We start from the raw sequence: 8,748 nt of genomic DNA, 5'->3' as shown, positions 1-8,748 counted from the left end.
GTTTCTGTCTGCTGAGGTTGAGCTTTTCACATGACCTGTTTAAGCTACACATCAGAGTCATTGAGGCTTACTGAAGGAATGCAACCAATCAAGAAGCGCTAAAATTCAGAAACAGTATCTATTCAAATAGTTGTTCTTTGATCTCTTAGATATTTTTTTTATAGATGACAGCATGTTTATATAATGCTCTTATTGAGTATTTCTTGAGTTTTAAATATTTTTAGATAACTATTAAACGTGCTAATAAAGGCTAATCAGCTTTAAAACACATATGGATTCCAATGTATAATGCCCAGCTCTAAATGAATAGATTTTTGCTTGATCCACAACCTAACTTTATACCTCTCCCAACTTCAGTATTGTTTTATGATAAGTTAATTAGAAAAGGTTGAAACTGTGTCTTGGTGAAAGCTAAGCTTTCAGCATTTGCATAATAAGCTCCACTGGAATTTTTTCCACTCCACATCTAGATGTAATCATTTTCAAAGTGAAGTAATTGGTTTACACTTGTCTATACATTAACTGCCATTAGGTTCACTCTAGGTTTACAAATTATATACCTGTAAATGTTCTTGTGTTTGACTCTTTGATTCAGAGTTTGAGATCCCGTCTTCAATCTTAACAGAGCATTTTCTGTTTATATTTTGATGAAGTTTTACTGCTCACGGTTTCTTTCAGCTAAGTCCCAGAGGTTCCACTTACAGATATTGCACCATTTTTCTCGTAATACTCCAACACTGTGAATACAGCCCAAAACCAGCATCTCATCATCTCTGTGCTTTCTTTGTTTGAGCCCTCAGCATACAGAAAATGTTTCTTTTTACTTCAATTTCAACCTATTGCATTTTCTTTTATGAAATTATCTATTATGAGAGTTTAAAAGTGACATTTTATTTCACAATGAAGTTATAGTAAAACATTTTAGTCTGCACTCCTTAGCAACAGAAAAAACATCCAAGAGTGTTTAGGCCTTTAAAAATTGTTGCTTTGCTGAAGAGTAGAAAGTTCAAAGTTTATATATTCGGTCTTTTATCATCAATGTATGCATGAAATAAGCCGAATGTCCAACAAATATTGCATCTCTCACTGAATAATTCATATCTGCCCAAGGCGTGTATGTAATCCTGCATGTGTGTGACTCCTCGCTCAGTATGAATGACGCAGAAGCTTTTGCATAAATGCACTCAGCAGCCTTCTGCTTTCATCCTGGGGAGCGAAACCAAATCCAAATGAATCTCTCAAGTAGCAGTTACAAGGCCTCAGCAATGCAGACTCTCGTCCTCTCAGAAATGATGAGCAGACTTATACAAAGTGCTCCATATGCACTCATTTTCTGCCAGCTAAAAGTTAAGGATTTTGAGTTGGGATTTTTAAACATGTAGAAATCACACAAACACATGAAAAAGAATCCTTAATGTTGTCTGATCCAAATCAAGTCTTCTTTCAAGTTTGCTCAGCTCAGAGATTCTTATTCACTGATAAATTAGGAAAGTAAATAAACGTAAAACACAATGTAGCTTGTCTGTGTTAATCTGCAGAAACAAAGTAGCAATAGTGAACGACAATATTTGGGGTATCTTGGAGACAACAACAGTGAATTGCTGGAGCAAAAAATACAATATTGTTGATTATTAATTTTTAGTACTTTATGTTCTTTTAAAACTGCACCATCAATGCACCATCACAACCTAGAGTGTGATTTGTTATTTTACATCAGCACAGCTGCAGTTAGGTGTGTATAAGGGCGCTTGGCCTGCTGCCTCGTGCCTATATGACCACTGAAATGCAGTACAGCATTTTACAAATACAAACATTTCTTTCTCAAAAACTATTCAGTAAAATCTGCTGAAAAGTCTCACGGTCACAGTCAGGGACATGGGGAACAAGAATCCATTGAAAGATCTTTGTCATCCGTCACAGATTTTTCAAAATAAATGACTGAATGTGACTAAAATATCAAACCTCCCAATGCAAATTGAGCAGAACATACCTTTAATTATTTAAAAAACTGTACAGTAGAATATGCTTAAAGGTCACAGGGTAACAGCCGGGGTTAACAAGGTGTCCTCCTCAGCTCCTATGCTTTACAGAGATGCCATATGCGCCACGAACCTCGGAATCTTGTTTGACCAACACCACTAAGCTTGTACAGTCCTGTTTCCTACAGGTAAGAACATTTTCAAAAATCAGAACAATGCTCTCCCAGTCAGATCTTGAAATATTAGTACAGACTTTCATTTTCTCCTGTTTAGACTATTGTAACTCCCTCTACACATACCTCAGCCAATCATCACTAAACTGTCTACAGAAAGTCCAAAATGCAGCCGCAAGATTATTAACACGAAACAACCATCGTTCTCACATCTCCCCTGTTCTTGCCTCCCTCCATTGGCTTCCAGTAAAATTCAAATTTCACTACAAAATCCTGTTACTTACGTACAAAGCACTGCACAACCTCACTCCCAGCTACATTTCTGACCTCCTCACTCCATATCCCACACCCGGTCCACTCATCATCTAATCTTGGCCTTCTTTCCATCTGCTCTAATTTTAAAACAAAAGGTGATCGTGCTGTTGCTGTTGGAGCCTCCACTCTCTGGAATCAACTCCCACAAACCCCAGATCTGCTGAATCTCATTTTTAAGAAGTATCTAAAATCTCACCTGTACAGACAATCCTTCATTTAACCAATCACCATTCCTTATGCCTACTTTTTTGCACGTTTTTATTTATTATAATTTTCTATCTTTCTCTCTTTCCATCTATCCATCCATCTATTCTAACCTTCACCTTATTCACAAGTTCCTCCTTTTCTGGTTCAGAAAGTTTATTTTCTTTGCCTGAGTCATAGTCATAGTCCTATGAGCTGCACCATTTAAACAACTGGGCAATTCTCATGAATGGGCATGGGACACAAGCTTAGGCTTGATCACCCTGTAGCTCGCCACCTTTGATGAGGGTGTCTAGTGTTAAAAGGCCGAAACACTACTGATGATGTGTCCTGTGTTTCATGATTCTTAGGAATCCCTGACTCTTATCCTATGGGTCCAAGTCCAATGACTTACTTTACTTATAAGAATTGTTGTTTGTTACCCTGTCGATCATTTGTATTTATTAGACTGATTGTTTCTTTTTGTTTTTATAATCTGAGTCACTGACTATTTTTAGCCCAAGTAAGTATCTGTTTGTGTACCTGTAAAGCATTTTGGTCTGCTGAAGCTGTTTGTAAATGTGCTATATAAACTGGATTTGACTTGACTCAATGTTTGCTTGGATGAGATCCCTCTCCCCTTTTTTTGGTGTTGAAAGGTCAAAACACCCCCTGATTCAAAGGTACACCACTGATGATGTGTCCCCAGATTTATATATTTCCTATGTCTGAGATACAGCTCTCACGCCACTCTCAACATCAAGACAAACCTCATGTGTATACCACCCATTGGCACAATGGACAGTTTTCTTTCACGTCCCACGTTTCATGATTTTAACTTCTGGTTTTCTGCGCAATCCAGTGGAAACCTAAAAGCTGCATTTTCATTCATGAGCTGCTTTGCATTGAATGTTTATGGTTAAATGTGGGCGTTTAGAGGGCGGAACATGGGTTTAATCTATTTGTGCACTTTCCAGGTGGATCGTGATTTATAAAGGGAACATTGCTGAAAGTGTGCCTATGAACGGTTTTATAAATCTTAATATTGTATGCACACCATTTCTGGGTTTTGGTGCACATACATTTTTAGTATGGATTCTACACACTTTTTTATAAATCAGACCTCAGAACTGTATCTAGGCAAAATATCTACAAACATCAAATACATTTTTATTTACCACAAGTTTGATGTAAAAACTATCAATCTTCAAAACTGCTTGGCTGACAACACCCCCTATACCTGTTCTTCATTTTATAATCACTTTAAAGTTGGAAGCATTGTTTCTCTTGCCTGCTGTTAAGCTGAACCTGGCGCACTGCCGCTGAACCCGTGTCGTTCACTTGAATCCACGAGAGGGGCATATGGAGCCAGTTTATGGTGCAAGCTTGACACCGCTGCACACGAAACTATAATAAAAACCCATCTGTTAGATAAGAAGACGGAGCCAGTTCGATTACTGAAGCTGTCCGCTGCAGTGTTTATGTGAGTAAAGATATGCGTATGTAAGCTAAAGGACAATAAGGTTGATAATGTGTTCTCTTTAGCTGTGAGATTTAAAAAAAAAATCTAGTTAGTAATTCTTGTAATATAGGTAAATAAAAAAGGTTATACATTTAAGTAGTCCTGGTACTGAAAATAAAGAAACATGAAGTACTTGCTAAAGAGAAGACTAACATCAACATTGTTCTCAAACATTATAAATCTGTGCACCAGTGCATTATAACTACAGTGACAGATTGATGTTCAACCCCTCATTTCCTTTTTGAAGGCAACAGTAATGTATGATAGAGTTGTCATGACAACAGAGTAAAGTAATGGATTTAAGGATAGCTTCACACACAACCAAATGCAAAAGTGATTGGCTCTGCATAATTTGCCGTGAATGGCACACTCTCTTTAAGAATGCTGATGAACACAGGCTGAGGGAGTTTCAATCTCTTGTTTTTAAGAAAATGTGTACTCTTAGGTTAGGATCAGTTTCAGGGACAATTTGTTGAAATATGACTGGGTGTTATTTAATTCAATTTGATAGAAAAAGATAATTGAATCGAAAGTAATGTTTTTCGCAATGGAACTGAATAAAATATAAAAACTAGTCAAGTGTGTCAAATCAAAATAATAGATCCTTGTTTTAATTACTATCAAATGGCTTACTATCACAAAAAATATCATGTTATATACTTGAAGTCTTCATCAAATATTTTTGCCTAGGTGTCTTACTTTCACAGGGAGTTGTCTCTGAATATTTCACACAATTTCATGTGATGCACAACACAAGTATCACCCCTCCACTGCAAGCTATTTTTTCCTTGCATGTTCCTGTTCCTATATTAGTATCAGGAGGAAAGCCATAAACACAAAGATGGTTAATGTGCCACACCTGCTGCTGCCAGGATGCTACGACATCTCTGCTTCTATACAGCAGCCTCCTAAAAGTGAACCGCAAAGGATCAGGAAAGATTTACCCGACCGCAGAACCATAACCAGTGAACCAGGAAATAGTGACAAGGATTTTGACGTCAAATAAATTTTCCTGAACGTCAGTGTGTTGACAGGGGAAGAAAGAGGTTAGGGCTGGTCAATGTTCTGCCTGACTGGAAAGTGATGAATTCTTTGGGGTGTGAAAATACTTTCCCTCTGTTGAAAACAACTGCCATGGTGTAATGTTCATGAGGGTCTGGTGTAGGCTAACAACGTTAAATCAGTTTGTGTTAAAAAAAGATGGGTCTGACAGTTGCAGATCTGGTGGGTTCAACAGCTGGAGCTTCTGGCTTTTGGGACATGGAATGTCACCTCGCTGAGGGGGGGAGGAGCCTGAGCTTGTGAGGGAGGTCGTGAGGTTCCAGCTAGACATAGTTGAGCTCACCTCCACACACTGCTTGGGCTCTGGAACCCAGTTCCTCGAGAGGGGCTGGAAGCTTCACTTCTCTGGAGTTGCCCACGGTGAGAGGCGGCGAGCTGGTGTGGGCTTGCTCATAGCCCCACAGCTCAGCCGCCAGGTGTTGGAGTTGACCCCGGTAAACGAGAGGGTCACTACGCCTTTGGGCCGTCTCGGGAAGAGACAGATCCCAGGGAAGGATGGAGACATTGAGTCTGAGTGGACCATGTTCTCCACCTCCATTATCAAAGCAGCTGCTCTGAGCTGTGGTTGCAGGGTCTCTGGTGCCTGTTGTGGCGGCAATCCCTGAACCCGGTGGTGGACACCTGAAGTAAGGGAGGCCGTCAAGCTGAAGACCGAGGGATCGGAGGGTGCGTTCCAACTATCGGACTACTCATCAGCCTCCCTGGGAATGACTGGAGCAAGAATCTGGTTCGCATTGCTGACAGTAAGTCTGACCTGTTCCCGGTGTCATGTAAATGATAAATGTAAATCCTAGTGACAGTCCCGGTTTGGGCCCCAGATAGGAGAAACCTGGGTGGCCCATGTGGCTCTAAGCTAGGGCCCATGTAATGCCCACCTTGAGCCCATCTGGGCTTGCCCACATGGGGCCACCATGGAACCCCCGGACAAAATTAACCGGGACCCGGCTGGGCTGCCCAGATGGGGCCCATTCACCAGCCCATATCTGACCCACATGGTTCCCCGCATGGGTGTTTTGACAGGGCCCGGACAAAATTAACCAGGACCGAGCTGGGCCGCCCAGATGGGGCCCATTCACCAGCCCATATCTGACCCACATGGGCCCCGCATGGGTGTGTTGACAGGGTCTACTGCCCACCTACTGCCCATTTGGGGCCCAACAATGAAGCCCACTCTAAGCCCATGCCCACCCAAAGCCCAACCAGCCCAAGTGAGGCCCATATGGGCCCCAACTGTACGTGTTTGCTGGGGGGAGGAGGACTCATTGTAGACCCAGGACACGCTGGAGAGTCCACTGGATGTCTCGGCTGGCTTGGGAACGCCTCGGGGTCCCAAGATGGAGGAAGTGTCTGGGGTGAGGGAAGTCTGGGCGTCTCTGCTTCGACTGCTACCCCCTCGACCCAGCCCTAGATAAGCCGCTAAAAATGGATGGATGGACATTATCACACTGCTGTCATTGAGATATACAAGGGACATTGAGGTTTATTTAACTTTTCTTTTTTATTATTATTTTGAAATAAAAGTTAGAACTCTGGGAAACTTTTTTTTTTTTGGTCTTTTGATGTGGTGAACATATTAGTTGATGGAGCCATTTACCTGAAACAAATTTCAGGAAGTGAATGGGTAATGATTAACCTGTATTTAAAAATAATGTTGTAATGCACTGAGAAATAAAATGTCTAAGAATGACGCAATAATTATTCAGTGTTACAGGTTAAAATGAATTATTTCGCAAAACATTTCTTCTGATTGCCTTGATTGACTCAAAAAAGAGCATACTCCCTCTGTGCTAAAGAAGCAGCTGAATGTGTCAAAGAGAACTCAATAAATAATGGATGTCAAGAAGCAGCTATGGAAGCTGCCGGCTTTGAAATCCACTCCCTGGTTGAGTCATTCTCCCAGTTCACTTCGTTCATTTTACTTTGTAACAGGCCCTGTGCTCTATTACCATGATCTCCAACACGCACACACGCACACACAGTATCTCTGGCTTAGGCTGTCTGAGCTTGTTAGCTCTGTGAAGGTGCTGAGCTCAGAGCTACTGTAGCAGACAGGTGTTGTGTCCATCTTCAGGGCTCAAGTCTGCATACATCACCTTCAAATTCATCAAAGTTTTTAAGGCTATGTTGCCTGGTTGACACCCATAAGAAGGAAGCAGACAGCAGCGCCAGTCAATCGGGAAAATAACCTGCCTCTTTTGGACCAGGCACACAGCTAAAACATGTAGAAGTTCCTACGACCTCAGGTTAACTATATATTTTGAGGCAGTAAATTGATTTCAGTTAACTCCAATGATGGAGCAGGCTTTTCACGTCTTAAAATTCAAAGCAAACCATCTTCCAGTGTTGCTTGCATGAACAAATGACAGCAGTTGCCTTGACATTAAACACCTCATTAAAATTGAAGCACACAAATTTGTTTTATGGCCTCATGTGGGATCATATAAACGAGGTTGATCTAAAATAAAAATAACATATTTAACGACTTAATGTTCAAACTGTAATTCTAATGAATGGTTTTCCCCAGAAGATAAATGTCATTAAAAATGCTATGGCCGAATTCTTTGTTTTATGACAGTCGTCCTGTGGGATCTTTGATATTGCAAGATACTTAAATGGAAAAAAAAACTGAGTCTCTACAACCTGTATTTGACAGTGATAAATATTGTGAAATGAAGTAAAATACCATACATGACATGGACCGACATTTTTAGTTATTGCAACTATGAGACAAAAAAATCAATTTCAGCTAATTGTGGATCTTTTGGCTGTCAAACTGGCAGAAAGAAACACTTGCTAGAAGCCACTCCTTTCAGCTAAGCTCAAGCTGCGTTTTCCCTATCAGCTGCTCAACACAGACCTTAATATCTACTTTGGTTCTGCTTCACCACTCACAGGTGTACTTGTTAAGGCTCCCTAAACATTCTATTTAGGTCTTCACAGCATCTACCCTTTAAAGCAAATGACTCATTTCCATATGGCCATGAAGAGGTTGCAAACCCTCTGCATGCTAATAACAGTGCAGGCGTTTTGGCCCCATAACAGTCACATCAAGGTCACACGTGGTTTTATTATGTCAGGAAGCAGAAGTTTATTGGCTCTGATGTGTGCATTACTTCTTTTTATACAACAGCTGTTTCTGGATTAGTAACCTTTTCTCATATTTATTTTGGGGCTTCTACCTTCAATTGAGAGGACATTGGATAGAGAAGGAAAACAAAAACAGAATTGAAATTAATCTCAAAATCCATTAGATATTTAAACGCGCTGCATTTTGTTTGTCCATGTTGTACTGTCACACGGAAAGTGATTCTTTTTCGTACTGCAGTTTATCTCGCCACAGATATATACGCTTCACACCCTACACATAGCAGAGTAGCAAAAACATAGGACGGTATGGATGAGTTATTGTGGTAGCATTCCTTTCTTTTGACTCTGGAAATGCTGATTAATGTGTTCTGTACAGTACTGGGTGTAGTGGGGTTTACTGCTTCAGACTCCAGGTTTGACAAAATCA

The sequence above is a fragment of the Symphodus melops genome (assembly GCF_947650265.1).
Source record: "Symphodus melops genome assembly, chromosome: 4".
Classification (NCBI taxonomy): domain Eukaryota; kingdom Metazoa; phylum Chordata; class Actinopteri; order Labriformes; family Labridae; genus Symphodus; species Symphodus melops.
This window is presented reverse-complemented; position numbering follows the sequence as displayed.